This window comes from Ahaetulla prasina, chromosome 6 (assembly GCF_028640845.1).
Source record: "Ahaetulla prasina isolate Xishuangbanna chromosome 6, ASM2864084v1, whole genome shotgun sequence".
In the NCBI taxonomy this organism is placed as follows: Eukaryota; Metazoa; Chordata; class Lepidosauria; order Squamata; family Colubridae; genus Ahaetulla; species Ahaetulla prasina.
In genome coordinates, this window is record NC_080544.1 from 71,887,484 (window position 1) to 71,907,655 (window position 20,172).

General features: G+C 38.3%; 1 protein-coding gene across 5 annotated transcripts in view; it reads right to left on the minus strand.

The window, feature by feature from the left end:
* The window catches only part of PIK3CB (phosphatidylinositol-4,5-bisphosphate 3-kinase catalytic subunit beta), an 88,481-nt gene extending 70,979 nt beyond the window's left edge, over positions 1-17,502 (minus strand). For 2 of the 5 annotated variants that reach the window (XM_058187677.1, XM_058187679.1), the window contains exon 1: positions 17,212-17,502. The gene's annotated coding sequence lies outside the window, so the exon portion shown is untranslated. Of the gene's footprint in view, positions 1-16,967 lie in introns of all 5 variants that reach the window. The other 3 variants (XM_058187678.1, XM_058187682.1, XM_058187681.1) reach the window with 2 other exon arrangements.
* Between the last annotated feature and the right edge of the window lie 2,670 nt (positions 17,503-20,172).

Genomic DNA, 20,172 nt, shown 5'->3' on the forward strand with positions numbered 1-20,172 from the left:
GGCTCCGCCGCGCTTCCTGGGGCATGCGGCGGCGAAATGGCCGGGCTCCCCACACGGCTCCGCTCCTGGGCCGTCAGGCGAGGCCTGGCCGCTCCTAACTCCATGGGCTCCTCGGCGGTGGCCACGAAGTGCAGGGCGGCACGGGACGGGGTCGGCACGGGTTGAGGGAGTGCAACGGTCTTTGACAGTTGCTGGCGGCGATGAGACGGGTGTTGCTGGAGACGGGTGTTGAGGCGCAGGCAGAGGGGCACCAGGTCAACGAGGGTCTGTGGCGCCTCCACCCGAGCCAGCTTGTCCTGGAGCTCTTCCGAAAGGCCCCTCTGGAACGCATCCGCCAATGCCATGTCGTTCCAGTCCGAATCATGGCACAGCAACCGGAATTCAGCAATGTACTCCCGGAGGGGGTGCGGCCCTTGTTGGATCTCTCCTAGGCACCGGGTGGCCGTCTGGGCCCGCATGGGATCCTCATACTTTAGGCGCAGTTGCCCCCAGAACCCCTGGTAGTCCGCCAGCAAGGGGCTGTTCCTGAGCACTAAAGGCGTGGCCCACTGAGCAGCCTGGCCAGACAACAGGTTCATCACGAAGGCCACCCTGGCCCGGTCATCTGGAAAGTCCCCCAGCCGCATTGCCATGTAGGTCTGGCACTGGGCCATGAAGGCTGGGAACATCTCCATCCATCCTGAGAACTTCTCCGGCACCGGTAACGGGCTGTGGCGCTGAGGAGGAGGAGGAGGTTGGGCTGCTGGGGCATTCCCAGCAGCCAGTTGAGCAGTCAGCTGGGCGACTTGCTGTTGCAGTTGCTGGTTATCTGCTTGTAGCTGCTGCACAATCTGCGCCAGCTGTTGCTGATCCATCTTGTGGTGTAGATGTGTGGGAGTCAGGCAAGATGTCGTGTCCCACTCCTCCACTGATGGCCGGGTCAGGGAAATCCGAATCAGGCGTGCCTCTGCAGCTCTGCCAAAGTTCTAGCAAAGTTCTCAAGGCGGGCAGGAGACCAGAAAGTGATTTCAGCAAGATAAGGTAGACTTTGCCTGACTCAGAGAATGCCAGAAAGCAGATCCTTTATATAGGCCATGGGGTGTGGCTCCATAACTCAGCACTTATCCAGGCCTGCCCCTCCCTTCCTTCTGTTGCCGCTGCCTATCAATTCTCCTGAAGCGAGGGTCACTCTAGTCTGCAGCTGTTGGTAATTGACCTTCCTCAGGCTCACATGCTGTGGGGGAGGGGGAGGGGTCTAGTTGCTCCGTTTGCCTGGGCATGGAGCCAGGGCTGGGGGCTGGAGGCACTTCTTCTTCTTCGGCCTATCTGGGCATGGAGCCAGGGCTGGGGCCGGGAGGCATGCTAGGACATTCCTCAGCGTTTGGAAGCAGATAAGACGGGCCCGGCTGCGGGGAAAGCGGACAAGGCACAACACACATGACCACGGAGACGTCTTCGGACAGCGCTGGCTCTTCGGCTTTGAAACTGATAGGAGCACCACCCCCTAGAGTCGGGAACGACTAGCACGTATATGCGAGGGGAACCTTTACTTTACATTTTATTCTCACAATATTATATGAGTAGGTTACTCCAATTCCATTGGGGGAGGAAACCACAGCTGAGAAATCATTCAAGGCATATGTGGAAAAGTTATATAAACTTGTTAGGGCAAAGTATCTTGTTTACTTGTGGTATGATATCTTTTGTGTCCCAATAATGACTCCTTATTATACACCACTCTAGAAATCTCTTAATGGATGCTGAAATACTTCCATACTGGCTACCTTCACCATCTGCTGTAGACAACCTTGCAGTGTTCAACAAAGAAGCCAGCCTGAAAGAATTTTAGGGCACATTCAAGGGGACTCCAGGGTGAATGGCCTCACAAAGTGCTATAGGATTACCCATATAAAAGCCATTGATACTAAAACATCTCAGCACACACTGGAGATATTAGGGGAGAAGACTGACCTAAGCTTTCTGCAACAGCAACTCCTCTTAAATCAATTCATCACTTCAGGTTGTCTGCTCCACTTCAGTGAAACAAAACAGTTCACCTCAGGGGTGAAATGTAAAAATGTTTGCTACCAGTTCTGTGGGCGTGGCTTGATGGCCATGTGACCAGGTGGGCGTGGCCAACTTGATGTCACTCACTGCTAGAGCCAGGAGCTACACATTTTAAAACACAATCTGCCCTTCTGAAGCCCCCAACGCTTTGAGTTTCCCTCCACCACCCAAGCAAACATTGGAGCCTTCTTTTGCAGAAGCAGAATCCAGACACAGAAATGGAAAAATGGGATGGGGATGGGGAAGAGAAGGTCAAAGAAGCAGAATCCAGGCACAGAAATGGAAAAATGGGGGGAGGGGGAATGGGGAGGAGAAGGTGTAAGAAGACATTTCCTTAGATTGCTGACGTTTGGCAATCTAAGGAAATGTCTTCCAGCTCTTCAAGATTGACTTTAAGAAGCTGACAGCAAAAGTAGTGGCAGCGGGAGTGACAGGGGCATGTGTATGTGTCCCCCTCTGCAAGGACTTTGAGGCAGACATCACCTCTCTTGGTAAAAGAGGAGGCGGTGAAGCCCTAGCTGTCATCTGAGAGAGGAGGACCGAGGAGGGACACACACACACACACACACCTGTTGTCCCCGCTGCCGCTACTTTTGCTGTCAGCTACTTGGAGCTCTTAAAATCGATCTTGAAGAGTTGGAAGACCTTTCCTTAGATGCTCCGAACAATGAGTTTGGCAGCGTGTAAGGCAGGGAAGCATGACAGGGCTGTGGGCTGTGGACCGGTTTGGGGGCGTGGCCAGCTAGCAATTGCTACTGGTACGGCGAACCATCCCCAATCTTCGCTACCGGTTCTCCCGATATGGTTCAAACCGGTAGCATTTCACCCCCGGTTCACCTCCAATAATCTAATTGCTTTGCTAAACCAAAAACTATTCAGAAAAGTTTATAGCAACCATTGTGCTTGAGTGTACAGAGTAAGAAATTGTAGAACAGATTGTCTTGCTACATCTGTCTCCAGAACAGTCACAGAAACTGTGTACTGCTTTCTAGATATGTCTCTATTTCACAACACCCACATAATATGTGTGAAATATTTAACTGGGAAAAGTTGAGCTATAGGTACAAAACATGCTCTAATATCTATGGGGGAAAATCCTTAGCAAAAACAAAGAAATTATAGAAATATTGAAACATTTCGTTTTATCATGAAGTGACAGTATATTCAAATTGCTCATGCCCTCTGACAGAACCTAGAGATTGTGTGATCTCTCTCCATGTCCATAGACAATTGAAAAATTCACATTTCTTACAATCTGCTTATGAAATCTATTGTTTTAGGGCATGATTATTGAAATCTATAAAGGACAAAACAAAATGCTAGAGCCTTGTGGTCTGGCATTAACATACTGTAGAATTTTCCAGAATGATTGCAATTTTTGCTCAAGTGGGGACAGACTGCTTCATTTGGCGAGGGGCAGCAAAACACAATTGGAACAAATGTGGATGAGCACCAAAGGAAGAAAAGGAAAGCTATATCAACAGCTTGAGCAAAGATGCACCTTGTAACTGAGTAACTTCAGTTGATCACAACACAATCCAGCCATAACAATTACTGTAAAATGTTTTCTTAGAGCAACACACATTTTTGTTAGCTGCCCTTTTCCTATTAATTGGGATAATCAAGGCTTGATTAGTGCAGTAAACCTTTTAACTGGAATACATCACACTTCCATTTGAAAAGAAAATATGGAAAGGATTACCAGGGAATCTAAAAACTGAAGGAAAGTTGTAATAGTTTGCTTTACTAGTATGTCGGGTAATACCGTGTTCCCCCCAAAATAAGACCCTGTCTTATATTTTTTTGAACCCCGAATTATTATCTTATTATTTTGGGGCACATGGAGCAAGATGGGGCTCTTCTTGCGGTCTTACCTGATTTTCAGCTCTGCGTTTAAATATTTTCGGGGAAGGCTTATTTTCAGGGTGGAGCCTTATTGTAGCACATGTGCTCAAAAGCCCAAATATATCTACAAGTAGTCCTAGTTTAATAGCTTTAATTAGGACTGCATTTTTACTGTCAAGTGAAGTGGTTATTAGGCAAAACATCACATGACTTCATCACTTAGCAACAGGATTCTTCATAGTATCAGTTACCATCATTAGGCAAGGACCTCACATTTTTCCTGACCTGCCATCACTGGTCTATATTCTATATCTGCCCTTTGGGCCACCTGTACCCTGCCACTCCTATCCCTACTGACCCCAAGTGTCTTCTTGCTCCCACTGCTGATGAGGCATGCCTGGCTGAGGCAGCTGCTTGGCCCTCACAAAAAGCCAGCAGCTGATTTGACTGGGTGTGCCTCAACAATGTGAAGAAGACAGCAAAGGCCAGCTTGGGATAGCAGAGGTAGGCGGTGGCAGGGTATAGAGTATCCGAAAGGGCAGAGATGAAGAACGGAAGAGAAACAGTTTCAATATACTTCTCAAGTACGCCTGCACAATATGCAATCTACCCACATTGAGAACTTAATAAATCCACTATCACCAAATGTTACCACAGGGAATCTTCTGATGTTGATATCCCAAAAGATAAGCTGCTGAATGCCTCCAATGTTTCTAGGCTTATTGATATCAGTAATTCCATTGTTGCTGCCACACAACTACTGAACACCTGATCAGCTGTTCCCTTGTGGCCCACAACTATAAATTTATCAATGAGGCCTCTTTCCTCTACAAGTTGTGTGCAAGCCTTTCTAGCGTATCCCTTGAATTCCTAGCGGCCTAACCTCTTTCCTGGATATTCTTTCTCATTGTTTTGCTTAATGTTTTTACCAATAATGTTTTAACTGCTCACATAATTATTCTTGCTGTGATGGTAGTAATGATGATGAAGATGAATTACTTTCATCTTAGGTTTCCAAAAAAAAAAAAAAGGCCTTCAAAATGTCCCAAAAGCAATCTTTGCTAGTAGAGGCCTGGTCAGTCACTGAAAGCACCAAGGGAAATCCTACTGTCTTCATTGTGACAATCATCCTGCAGCTACTGACAGGTGAGACATCTATGGGGTGGCCTCTGCATTCTGGAATGTTTGTCTCTGAAGCTATAGTCGCTATATGGGGGGGGGGGCTGAAGACTTATCTTCCATTTTTTTCTCTGTATGAACCCTGGATGAATTATTTAGGTAATCTTTTAAAATACCTTTTACACTGTTTCAATTTGTTTTTATTGATGCAGTTTCATAATTTTTAATTATTTGAACAGCTTCAAGTATAGGGATAGCAATATAAAAACAATATAGCACTGATGTTTACTCAGATAACCATCATTTACTGAAAATATGTTAACTCTTATTATCAAGAATATGGTATTGTTGTTGCGCAACACTTCAGATTTAATTTCCAAAGATGATTCAGAGTGTAAATGTTAATAACTGTCTAAAACTCCTTAAAGGCACAGCTACTTTAAGGAGATGTAGAGTAGTCCTACATTTGGGAAGTTGAATATAAAGTACTGCACACAGCCCTAATATCTATCTATATTGGAATGATTAGCTGAAATTTAATACCATTTTTCCTATTTCTGTGCAAATAGGTATTATCTTTACAAATGGTATTGTATTACACTTAGCTGCTTGGAAACTCCATCTAGTTGTCCAGTCTAATCAATTGGTTGGTAAAAAGAAATAATTGTAGATTACTGATTTTTTGTTATCATTAATTGTAAAAAAAAAAGCAATTGGGTTCCCACAAACAAATTATTTAGATCACAAGAAACTACCAATCCATAGTGATTGCTGAGAAAAAAAGGGTAATATGTATTGGTAATTCTCATTTAATGACAACTGGGTCTTGAATTTTGATTGAAAGTTGGGGTAATATCAAGCGAGTCATTATATGACCTGATCTGATTTTAAAACCATAATAAAGTGAGTCACTGCAATTGTTAAGCAAACCACATGGTTTAGTCAATCCAGCACACTCAATGGCCATTTTTTCCAGGTTCCAGAAAATGGCCATTGTTGGAAATTGTGGTCATGACAGTGGGATGATGCCACCAGTTGTAGATATGAGCTGGTTGCCAAGTGCTCAGAATGCAATCACATGATAATGAGGGTCATTTTACAATAGCAGGAAGTGCTTTATGGGGCATAAAGAACTCTTCCCAAAGGCACTGTAATTTTGAAGAATTGTTTGCTGAGGACTATCTGTACAAGGTAAAGATTGAGACATGTAGCAGACATAGAGAATTTGCACAAAGGTGGTGATGAATGCACATGGGAGTAAAAGTATGTATGGCCCTTGCAATCAGTGGGCCAAAGCCCAATTTTCTTCTTCACCTGATGAAACCACTGCATCCTGTGAGCTGGAAAAGGCCAAGTGATTTAATTTTAAGAAAACCTGAATGTACTCTTGCTTTTCAATTAATTAAGGATTTAAGAAACTAGTTATTTTACAAATTATGAAACTAAAGTATTTTGAACGTTTTTAAACATAGTCAATACATTGTCTCAAAAAAAACACAATGTAAAAATAATAAATGCAAATATAACTTCTAAAAATCCCAATGGTGAAGCAGTGATTCCAAATTTACAAATTTTAACAATGTCATCTTTTCTATAGTAGTCTGGTTCAGACAATAATGATTTACCCAGCCAACAAAGCACACTGTACTTATATCCTTCCTCATCCATTTTCTGAAAAACAAGGAAAAAAAACACTTTTAAGGTTTTACTAAAAACAGTTTCCAATTACATAGTATTGGCATAAAGCCTGGTTAAAGCAAACATGCTTAGTCATAAAGACTTGAGGCAAACCATTCTGCTTATGGTTTAAATTGAACTTCAGTGTATTATCCAGTATAATGCAGATTACTCCTGGCTGAAATATTATAAATTGGGCATCTTAACCATAAACCAGGGATATGATTTTATTTTGTGTGGGTGCTAAAGGCTATAGTAAGTATAACACGTTGGAGCCTGCACTGCAATAGGGGACGGAAACGTATAAAAGCTTTAAAAATACAGGATGATTAAATATTGTTACTGTTAATGTAATCATCAACGTAATATAACATTAATGAAATTATTTGTAATTTTTAACACAGAGACATTTATAGTAATTCCCATTCTAACTTTAAAATAAAGAACAAATAATGCCTATTCTTTAATATACAATAAACATATGTGTGAATGCCTTCCCCATACACAGTGGCAGCACAATAAGGCCAAAAAGTTTATTGTAAATTTGGCACTTTGTTGAACAAACAAATCTAAGGACATGAAGTCTGATTGAATCCCTATGAACTTATATTACAAATAAACCCAAAATAAGGCAGTTAGCTAGTAGATAGTGATAATTGTTACCTGATCTAATGTTCTCCCTCAAACTTTCACTGATCTTCTTTCTCTTCTTTCTACAGAAATTAATATATAGGTCTAGGTCTTTATTTTTCTATTGTAATTGTAATTCTATTGTAATTCTATTTTTCTAAATACAATTAACAGAATTGTATTTTCAAAGATTTGTATTATATGTTTAAGGCAGGTTTTTTCCATTTGTCTCTTTTTCTCCTTGTATCCATCTGTTCAATGCTTTATAACGAAAGACAAAAGATCTCGAAATTCAGAATTAAGACTTCCAGTATCAGTCAGATCTGTACATGAGGGTATCTAAATTTGGTGAGAGCTATGGTCTAGGATCAGAATCTGAGCTTAATATAACGCATGACTTTTGTTTGTTTGTTTCCTAGCATCAACATCTAAATAACTCCACTATTTGTTTGTAAGGCCATTATAAATCACTGAGCAACTAGTATAGTTGTACTGGAGCTATTACACACTTTTAAAGATGTTAGATAGTTACTAATTATGAGGAGACCACTGGCTTTTTTGAGTCTCATTAAAAATGGAAACACAGAATTGAGAGGATTGCAGTTCTCTACATTTGAATTCTTTCACCTATAATGTATAGTAACTATATAAAAAAGAAAGTACCTAAATTCACAAGCTTGTACTAAATTATAGTATATTTGGTTTGGTTTGAGGGCACTATATTAATGGAAGTCAATAACTAAAACATGTTTTTAGGGCAGGAGACTATGGCATATGGATTTGTTGTTATTTGCTGGTTGCAGTTTAGCATGAACAAGGCATCATTGTCTGTTCCCCCTCAATTGGTTTAGATATTGTTTGTTTTTGTGCCTACCTAAGCCTCTTACTAATCTACAGAGGAATTATGCAAGAGCAGCTAAAAACTAGGGGGAAAATCAGAAACTGCCAAAGAAGCTATAATTTCTTTGCTGCTTTGCTGTTCTTTACAAAACAGTTTTAGATTAGATAAAACAAAAACTACACCTTAATATTTTATTTGAATAGGATTATTATATAAGATACACGTTATTCTCTTCCATATGTGCAGCATTTTCCCCAAACCATTGTATAATAACATAGCGCTGTATGAATAAAGGAGGTTCTCATTTATTATTTTATCCCATTTCAAGGACCATCCAATCATCAAGTACTTTAACAGATGGATCAAGCCATCGATTTCAGATTCGTGAAAGCTCACCTCCTACCCCAATCTAGTTTTAATTAAGGAGAGTGACTGGTGGCTGTTTTTTGCTCCAGGAAATTGTACTAATTTAAAGGACAAATGAAGCCAGCAGAATCCACCAACTGCTTTAACTTGCCATGAATTAAACCAGGATGGATAAAAATCGATGATTTTTTAAAATAAATAAATAAATAAATAAATTGCAGTTTTTATTTAAATCAGATGTTTTTTTATTTAAATCAAATTTTTTATTTTTAATCAAACTTATTTTAATAAAATGCTTTTGGAATAAAAATTTATCTAAAGGTAGTTTTCTATTTAAGATACATTAATAATTTAGTTTATTCAGCATGAAATGGAGCTTAGTTATGTAGCATGAGGCTGTATATTCTGCAATATTGGAACTGTTGGTGATTCAACAGAGGGTCAGAGGAGCAGCTGCTATGGGACAGAGATGACAGTTCCTCTTTAAAAATTATTATTTAAATCAAGTTGATTTAAATCAAGTCTTTTTATTAGTGATTTAAATCATGATTTAAATTGTGATTTAAATAGATTTTATTTAAATCAAATCCATCCTGATTAAAACTGCAGGGACAATACTATAGCACAACATGTTACTGTGGCAGAATTAAGTTCAGCGGCTATTACAGAGGCATTGAATCAAGATCACATGAACTATTAGTGCGCTTTACAAAGCCCACACATAAAATACTGCCACCAATTTTGGTCACCATACTACAAAAAAGATGTTGAGACTTTGGAAAAAGTTCAGAGCAGAGCAACTAAGATGATCAAAGGCCTGAAGACTAAATCATATGAAGAACGGCTGCAGGTTTAGAAAAGAAGAATTAGGAATGACACGATAGCAGTATTCCAGTATTTGAGGGGCTACCACAAAGAAGACGGGGTCAAATTATTCTCCAAAGCAGGACAAGAACTAATGGTTGGAAAGTACTCAAAAAGAGAAGCAATCTGGAATTAAGGAAAAACTTCCTAACAGTGAGGACAATTAGAGTGGAATAGCTTGCTTTTAGAAGTTGTGGGTGCTTCATCACTGAAGGTTTTTAAGAAGACAGTCACTTTTCTGAGATGTTATAGGTTCTCCTGCTTCAGCAGGCAGCTGGTCTAGAAGACCTCCAAGGCCCCTTCCAGATTCGATTCTATTTCTATTGCAAACTTTATGTTGGCACACTTTTCTGCCAGCTAAAGAACCAGTAGTGGCCTACACTTCGACATCTAATTTTTTAATTGCATTTTTTATCTTGGTTTACAATTCATAATTTGAATCACCAGTTAGAGTTATTAATTATTGCATAATCCCAAATATTAACTTATTTTAGTACTGATAAAAAACTTAAAATTCATATAAGATACTCCAACATGCATTTTTACAATGTGATTCTTATATTTTAAAATAATTTTACAATGTTCACAAATCTTTCATTTACTTTGTTTTGTATGTTTTTGTTTTACATTGTACTTGCAAAAATAATAAATTAAGGGGAAAAAACAAGTCAAATGCTACTATGGCCCTAAACATTTTAATGCTATAATCAAATTTGTATTGAATACATGAAATATTTTCCCCTCTTTTAAATCTACTGACGCACTTAGCACATTAGGAATTCTCTTTGCTGTGGCATTTTTCATCACTGGTAATTAATAATATTTAATGCAAACACTCAAATATAACTGGGTTATATTAAAATTTATATATTCACCATAGGTTTAAATTGATCTTCTGTTAATATAGCCTTGTAAATATAACTTAAATAAGTTATAAAAATTGCAAACACTTTTTTTCTCTCGTAAGAGTCATGAAGCACCTTTTCAAATCAGTCTATGATCATCAGCTTTTTAGTTTGACACTTCTATCCTTTGTTATTGTCATGTCTGTTTCCATGACAATTTATAAGAATAGCATTAGAAATTCCATAACTGCCTGATCAAAACACATCCTACTGTCTTATAAACTTACAATATTTAGTACAAGTCGATTTAATAAGTTCATGCACACGTGCAACAGCACAAGTTCACTCAAGCAGGAAAAAAACTCATATAAAATCAAAATCAGAGGTGAACTCATAGCTTTGCAGGACTATCTTATTCATTGTCTTGTTCTACATTCTAAAGTTATAGATATCTTTATACAGCCATTCCTTGCAATTAATAGTTTATATTTAAAATAGAATAATAAAAATATGTAATTTTTAAATAGCCAAGGTAAGATGAATGCAAAACACAATGAAATTTTATATCAATTTCAAAAGTATTTCTTTCTTTCTTTCTTTTTTGCCAGTGTGGGGAATTGGCTGCTGCAAATACTGCCTTTTGCAGCATGCTTTGGCTGCAGAGACAGACCGAACCAAGGCTTTCTAGAAAATCTGGATGAGAACAGTGAAACTCAAAAGCCTGGCCATGCCACAAATAAATGAGAATTTGCTTCAAATTATCCATCTCCACTTGATCCATGTTTCTGCTGAATCTAATAGTAATTGTTACCTGCTTATGACAATCCAAATTAGAACATAGAAAATTTACAGGAGTCCAGTCCATCTCTTTATATTTTCTGCCTTAAGATCTCTCTGATGCAGTTATTATGTCTACAAAGTGATATTTTTAACTAAAAACTTAAAAAAAAAGTTAAAAATCTCACACACATTTTGCTCACCTTTAATCATTATTGTACTAAATGGTTTAAGAGAATAAAGGAAGACTTATTTGCTGAATTCCTGATTGAAATTAGACTGAAGTTTAGACTGAATTCCGATTATCCTATTCGAACCAAGATAGTGTTGGTGCAGTGGTTAGAATGCAGTATTGCAGGCTAACTCTGGTCACTCTCCCAGTTTGATCAACACTGGGTCAAGGTTGACTCAACCTTCCATCCTTCCGAGGTTGTTAAAATGGGGACCCACACTATTGGGAGCATTCTATAAACTGCTTAGAAAGGGCTATAAAGCACTATGAAGTGGTATATAAGTCTAAGTTCTATTGCTAAAGAATGGCTAAGCCAATAGTCTACAGAGACCCTTCATCTTGGTTTGGCTGCACTTGTCATAATGGCTCTGGCTTCATAATATGGGAGTTTCCCTGGACACCTAGCTTGTTCTTGGACAACAAGTATGACTTGGAGGAGCAAATACTCCTATGGAAGCCATTTTTGGAACACCAAGCTTTACTTTCTGTATGAATGCCTTCATCACCTTGCATTGGATGATTATAATTAATGCTACATGGAGCTGCTCTTCAAGACTATTTAGAAGTTTTAGCTGACAACAGCTTGAGTAATTATGGGAAAACCACTGCTATGGAAATTGCACTGGTTGGCAATTGGCTTCTGGGTACAAATCAGTTATTATCCTTAAAAGCTTTGTGGCTCAGATTTGGATATCTTCAGTCTTCTCAGAAATGATCCTGCCCATACAGTGAGATGTAGTAGAAAGGATTTGTGCAAAATCTCAAACCTAGAGAGATGCCTACAGGAACCTTCTGCTTGAATTTTCTTAGTGACAGCACTCTACCTTTTAACTCAGATACTCAGACCACCCTCTGCCTATTATGTTTTCAAAGATCCATGAAAACATAGCTTTTTGAAGAATTATTTGCAATGCCTGAATATTTTGCTTTACAGGTAGTGGCTTGTGGCTGTTATGATTATGCTACTGATTTTCTATGTCTTATTGATTGATTGATTGATTGATTGATTGATTGATTTCTATAACTACCCATCTTTGCAAACAATTCTGGGCAGCTCAGTGCTTTTAGTTTTATCTTATTTTGTAAGCCACTCTGCATCTTGAGAAATGGAGCTGCATATAAGCCAAATAAATAAAGACAACTATTTATTTATAGCTTAAAATAAACCTCATGAATAACTAAATAAGATGTATAAATTATTTGTTTACTTGCTTAGCAATTGACTAAATTTAATACAAAATATGTATTATTTACATATATCAAATCAAAAATTACTTAAAGCAAAATATAACTTGGATGTTCAGGGGGAAAAAAGCAGCACAGAATGTCAATTCAAATAAGTTCTTTTATACTCCTTCAGGATAGTTTTGTATTATAATTAAATATTTATTTATTTATTTGTTTATTTATTTTACTTACATACTTATCAAATTTACTTATCAAACTTAACAGCCCATTATGGAGACAAACAATGTTATCTGATAGTATAGTTTTCTTACTATATTCACACTAAGTAATTGATACCAATCTCAGATTTCTCATCTTTTTGTTGCTACTGATAATTTGTAGGTTGGAAGAACAAAACATGCATGTGAAAACGGGGCAAGGCTACAAATTTATTGGATTACAAGGTTGAAAAGCCCAGGAAATATTTTAGCAGGATAATATAACTGAGAGAGAAGGTAGGTGAATGTGTGTGCTTTTATTTAGAATTCTGCATGTTTTCCACTGCTCTATAGTCCCAGTGATTCTAGCATTTCCTGGAAAGTCCCTACAGGACTTAACAGTGTGGATTCTTTTCTTAGGACTCAGTAACCCTACTATAGCTGCCTAAGGGATTTATCGTTTTAACATTTTAGTATTGTATATTACTTATTACTTTGTTTTACCATGATTACTATAATCTTTCCAATTAATTCAACCACACTTTGGGACTATTTAGAAAAATGAACAGATTATAACGAATAAGTAACAAAGGTTATATAATAAGTTACCTAACAGGTAATAAAGAAGAGGCATTGCTATAAACTTCTGGTTTGGTTCAATTTAACTCAACAAAAAAAGTGACACTTTTACCAGGAAATGGGGGAGGACTGGAATGAAGTTCCAGATTGACAGAAAAATATTTTAAGTTTAAATGCTTAAGACCAGGAGAATTGCACTGTAGGGTATTGAAAAAATAATAATAGTATTACAGAATCCTTGTATATTATCTTTCAGAAATTCTGAAGTACTGGTGAAGTACCAGTTGCTCCTATTTTGAACAAATGGAAATTTGAAGATCCAGCAAACTACAGTTCAGTATGACACTTATATTTAGGAAGACTCTAGAATGAATCATAGAGAACAATGCACAAACCTTTTAAAACAATACAATAATCAGAAGTCAGCATGCGTTTATCAAGACAGTTTAATCAAGCTCTTTCCATAGACTTTTGGGCCAGGATAAACAGATTTCTCAATCTGAAGATTTACGGTATATTTCAGTCTAGCCACTATTTTATTGTTTAGGACAGGGGTCCCTTATCTTTGGGCACTGTTCTCTGGCATGCCAGAAACTGGGCCACGCAAACAAATGAGGCCCCATCTGCGGGATGCAGGCAGAATGTCAAACTATGCCTTCTCTGGTCTATAGAAAAACCTCTTCACATAACCAATCCCTGCTGCCCAAAAGGTTGGGGGACACTCGTTTAGGACATTTTAATGGTAACTATTGTCTTTTGCATTGTTTGGTTATTTATTTTTCCCACTGTTTTCTTGCTTCTATATCACTTAAAATCAGGGTGTCTTAATTGGGCAGTCATATAAATGCTTCAAATAAATACATTTTGACCGTATCAAAGTACATTACAGCAGATGGTACTTGATTAGCAAGCTTGAGGGCTGCATGGTATGAAAAGTCATACTTAAAGTGCTCACTAGTGGTACATCATCAAATTGAGCAGGGATATCAAGTGGGATGCTACAAGAATCAGTTCCCCATTTTAAAGTAGTTTTTTTTACTTTAATAACACAACAGGTATATCAAATTTGCTGATGACACAAATATTCTACATGCAATAAAATTCAAAATGATTTTGAGCAGTTAGAGAAATAAGCTGAAACTAATAGGCTGACTAAAATTTAACCTTTATTCCTTCTAGAAATAAACCAAATGCATAATTACTAGATGAAGAAAAAAAGTCTTGGCATTGTATTTGATTGCCTATTCACTATAAGGCACTGTATGATATGTCTACAAAATAGGCAAATGTAATTCTAAGCTGCACCAACAGAAGCACAATTCTAAATCACAGAAATAATTTCATTTTTCTCTTAATAGAGCAGTTTGACAGTGAGTTTAATTACCAAGAGAGGGGCCTCGCTTTCACAAATTACATCAACTTGCCACAAAAACAGATTCAGCATGGTCAGGGAAGACTATCTGAATCACGGGTGTCAAACTTATGGCATCATGTTTTTCAATGTTTTTCCCATTCACAAAGCTGGGGTGGGCATGGCCTGCGCATGACGCATCTGGCCTGCAGGCTGCCAGTTTGACACCCCTGATCTAAATAGTCAAATGTGAAAATTCCCAATTCACATAATGCTTGAATAGGCTTACAAAATCAAGTTAATAAAAGCGAGGTTTTCTGGATCTACACCAACATCCCTGAATTTTCAAGCAAGACTGGAATGCATATCTAAAAAGCTACCAATATTCTTTATGACAATTATCTCCTATCTTCCAGGCACCATAGCTAGGATTATTAAAACTACTGTATATCAATTTGTCTCTAATTATGCCCATGAAAAGCTCATCAAGCCATAAAATGCATTTCTTCTAATAGATTCAAGGTAATGTTCATATTCTTCCTGGCACTTAAGTACTTGCAATGTAATCATGCTTAGTGAGTGGTTTATCTTAAACCAGACTAAGCAACCTGAAACCCACAACCAAAATGAAAAAATGCCTCTGTAAACTATCAGCCTAGACTGCCTACAACAGTGATCTACAATATTATTCATCAGATAGCCATCTTCACAGGGAAAGAAAGGAAAATAAATTGGCTGGCAGAAGGAGAAAGAAAAGAACTTTCAATTTGGACTCTGGTTCTACCACTGCCAACAAGCTTCTCTTTGAAAAATTACCCCCAATGAATTCATATCTGGATTTAAATAAGTCACCTGCTTTGTATTAATTAAAATACCATTCAAAAATTACACAAATTCATAAATATACTATAAGAAAGATGCCAACCATCATCAAAAAACTATTTTAATGAAGCGATAGACATAACTGCCAGGGTTGTATTTCAATGAAATCTCAAACTCAGTGAACATATGCAATCTGAGAAAAATGTCTAATTTACTCAAGGCTCTGTTATTATAATGAGAAGTGTTACAATGAGCTAAGATTTGGAAAGAGAGAACATAATTGACCCAAGCAACTTCCCCTTCCTCATTTAAGAATCTCAAAGGATTACCCAGAAAGATACCAACTGTCAACAGGAAGGGCCGGGCTTGGGTCAGTTGTACAGCTGACACAGCAGTAATCTTTATCTTAATTAAATAACGCTGTTAAATAGCCTAATTTCAGAAAAGATTAGTGAGAATTTGCCAATTTTTACACAACACCCAGATTTTTAGACTTTATTTTTGTGTATTTTTATTACAGAACTATTGTTGCCTCTTCCTGGAAAAAGAAAAACTGGAAACAGCTGGAGAATAGCTTTTTGTAAGAAGGGTGCTAAACATCACAATATGAAAGCTATTTTAAAATCACACACAATAGCACTCTGATGTGAAATATCCTCTCACATAGTATCATTATCCAAATAAAAACAATAAATGTTACTAATCATTAAATCACTGTAATCATTAAGATGGAAGCAGCTGACTCTCACCTTCCAGGGCTATGGTGCAATAACAGAAGATTAGCATTCTACAGAACATGGCATGCCCAAAAACTGATAACATCTTTTTTCACAAAGCCCAAGGTTTTTTTTAATTCGTAGTTTTGTTAACCATGCCACAGCTGTTTCTAACCTTCTCGTTCATCCCAACTGATTGCGAGGTGACTAAACTTCACATGATCGCTTGAAAAAGAGGGCAGCAGCCGTCTGCCTCTGTGCTTGCTACTCTTGCAATTTTTTTTAATGAAGACGTCAGACACACATCTTTGTCTTACTACCGCTCTACTATGCTCGTAATGAAAAAATGCAAAAAATAAAAATTAAAAAATTAAAACGCCATGCTTTACCAGGGAGTTAAATATTATTTGGGGAAGAGAAAAAGGAGAGCAGGAATACACATACACCCACGTACACACCTCCGATGGCGCCACAATCTTTTTGAGCTCAATGCAGCTACGAAAGAATAAAACCTCAATAAAACACAGCCTTGTGGCGGGTGTGTGTGTGTGTGTTTCCTTATTTATTTTATTTTATTTTAATATTTGTTACATCTCTTCTCTCTGGGACCGTTTGCAGCACCTACAGCCAAGTAGTAAATATACGCCAGCGGTCCGGACAGATTCCCAAGGGTAGCTCCGCAGGCAGACTTTTTCAGACGCGAACGTGTTCCGTCCCGAGTTGCCTTCCCCGTGGTGCTCCTTCCTCACTAACGAGCCCAGCTGGACAGCACTGGACACGACGACAGGGAAAGGGCGCCGGACTGCCCTCCTCACCGAACAGATCGGGTGATTTCACTTTCCGGCCAACCGTCTCTGGTTTCAGACACTTACCTGCTCCAACGCGGGTGGCGGCGGCAGTCGAACTCGTTTCCTGTTCCTTCAGTCCGCGGTGGCGGTGGCGGCGGCTTTTCCTGCTCAGCCCCGTCGCCGGTAATACGTATTTATCTGCTGGGCTTCAGGTAGCATTCAAGCTGCGACAGAGCCTGCCTGCCTAAGGAAACGAAGCCTGTTCCTCGTCTAATGGAAGCACCCGCGGGAGGAGGGAAGCAATGGTGGCGCCGGTGGCGAACATTACCTAGGAAACAGCTTCCCACCAGCCCCTTCTCGCTCTCGCTCTCCGCCTTCTAATTCGTCTCAGCCAATCTCGTGAAAGAAGTCACTCTCTGCAACACGTACTTTCGTTTTCTTCTCACATTATTCTCTGCGGTTTGTTACCCCCCGAGGAGTGAGAGTTCCGCTTGGTCGGTTCGATCCGTCGCAGGCCAGATGCGTCCGCGCCGCAGCCCGCTGCGGAGGGAAAGGACGGCTCTGGATTCCTTCGCTTCGGGCTGTAGCCGAAGAAAGACTGAACCGATGACGCCGAGGAGGAATCACGTAGCTTTTGGGATTGGGGTGGGGGTGGGGGGTGGGAGGGGCGGAAAGGCTGGAGTAGGTTGCCTTGGCTGTGTTCCCACGACTAGCTAAACCATGTTTATTCTTTACTCGGTCATTGTTGAGGTTGCGCAAGTAACCCCTACGCTAAAATGTGGCTGGCAACTTTTATGACTCAGAATGTGCTGCGAACAAAGCCACTGAGTTAATGTAGACATTGAATTCGATCCCATACAAAATTGCATACCTGTGTACTCAATGGAGTATAATTACAAAGTATGCCTTAAATTTGTAGCTGGTAAAAGACTGAGCTTGGCAGTGACCCCCCCCCGCCTCCCAGTTTGGAGAAATGCCTGCTAAATTTTGCCAAATGTAAGATCATTGTTACTTTTAAAAGATTAAGTCTTTGATTTAGATAACATTTGATAGATAGATAGAATAGATAGATAGAATTTTTTATTGGCCAAGTGTGATTGGACACACAAGGAATTTGTCTTGGTGCATATGCTCTCAGTGTACATAAAAGAAAAGATACGTTCATCAAGGTACAACATTTACAACACAATTGATGATCAATATATCAATATAAATCATAAGGATTGCCAGCAACAAGTTATAGTCATACAGTCATAAGTGGAAAGAGATTGGCGATGGGAACTATGAAACGATTAATAGTAGTGCAGATTCAGTAAATAGTCTGACAGTGTTGAGGGAATTATTTGTTTAGCAGAGTGATGGCCTTCGGGAAAAAACTGTTCTTGTATCTAGTTGTTCTGGTGTGCAGTGCTCTATAGCGTGGTTTTGAGGGTAGGAGTTGAAACAGTTTATGTCCAGGATGTGAGGGATCTGCAAATATTTTCACGGCCCTCTTGATGTTGACTTCCTAAAATTTGGGCTTCTTTTTGTTTTTCATTATTTTAATCTTGCTTTACACGAAATTGTTTTACTTGCTGTTGTCTTTTTTTTTTTTTTTTTTTTTTTATTCAAAAAGTTTTACAAAAATTTTTTTTCCCCCTTTCCCCCCCTCCCCTCCTTCGCAACCCCTCCCCGACTTCCCGGAACGAGCACAAGGTATAGTTAAAGGTAAAACAAACATATGCTAAAAAGTTTTCGTCCCAACTTAATTATACCCCTACAATCATCAATTCCTAACTTCCCCCAAAAGCTATCAAAAATAATACATCATAATCATTCAAAAACAGTCTGATAACTCTTAGTCTGATATCTACGTTGAATATAGTCAATCCATTTTCTCCATTCCTTTAAGTATCTTTCTTGCGTATTGTCTTTCAAAAAGGCTGATATCTTCGCCATCTCAGCCAAATTGGCAACTTTCAATATCCATTCTTGTATTGTTGGTACTTCTTTTTTCTTCCAATATTGTCCTATTAGTAATCTTGCTGCAGTTATTAGATTTAAAATCAATTTAGTCTCAATTACTGTACAATCCGTAATAATTCCCAACAAGAAAAATTGCGGCAGGAACTTTATCTTCTTTTCAGAACATTTTGTAAAATCCACCAAATTTTTATCCAAAAGGCCTTTATGTCCTTACAAGTCCACCAAATGTGAAAATATGTAGCGTCATCACAATTACATCTCCAACATTTTGCTTGCATTTCTGGATACATACACGATAATTTTTAGGATCTAGATGCCATCTATAAAACATTTTATAAAAATTTTCCTCAGATTCTGTGCTCATGTGAATTTAACATTTCTAACCCAAATTCATTCCCACGTTTCCAATAATATTGGCTCCTGAAAATTTTGTGCCCACTTTATCATACAGTCCTTTACCAAGTCCCTTTCAGAATCTATTTCAAGTAACACATTATACAATCTCTTTATATGCTCCTGAGACTGATTTCTAATTTGCTTTACCAAATTTCCCTCGTTCTGCTCTATACCAATTTTTGATCTCCTTCCATCTAGCATGTAATTGCTCATATTGAAACCAAGTATAATTTTTCCTTCCTCTCTTAATACTTGCAGAGATTTTAACTGCAAATTACCTCTTTCAGTATACAAAAGATCTTTATATGTAATCATTTCCTGATTCTGTTCTATGTTTATATTTTCTACTGTATGTCTAGGACATGCCCATATAGGAACCTTATAATTTAGTTTATAAGAGTATTTTTCCAAACACATGAAGGGCATTTTTAGCACATGATTTTTAAAGGCCTTATCCACTTTTTGTCATAAATTAAATATGCATGCCATCCATATAACAAATCATAACCTTCTATATTCATAATCCTGTCCTCTGTTAAATTAAACCAATCACTTATTGCAGAGAGAGCAGCTGCTTCATAATATAATTTAAAATTAGGCATTTTAAACCTCCCTTTCCGAGAATCTTGAATTATTTTCATTTTAACCCTAGCTTTTTACCTTCCCATATAAATTTGTTAATTCCTTCTGCCATTCCTCAAGATTCTTATCTTTCTTAATTATTGGTATCATCTGAAGAGGAATAAAAATCTAGGTAAAACATTCATTTTAATAGCAGCAATTCTCCCCAGCAAAGATAATTGCAATTTTTCCAAACAATCAACTCCTTCTGAACTTTTGCCATAAAACCTCATAGTTATTCTTATACAATTTCACATTTGATGACGTAATATAAACCCTAAATACTTAACCTTCTTTACAATTTCAA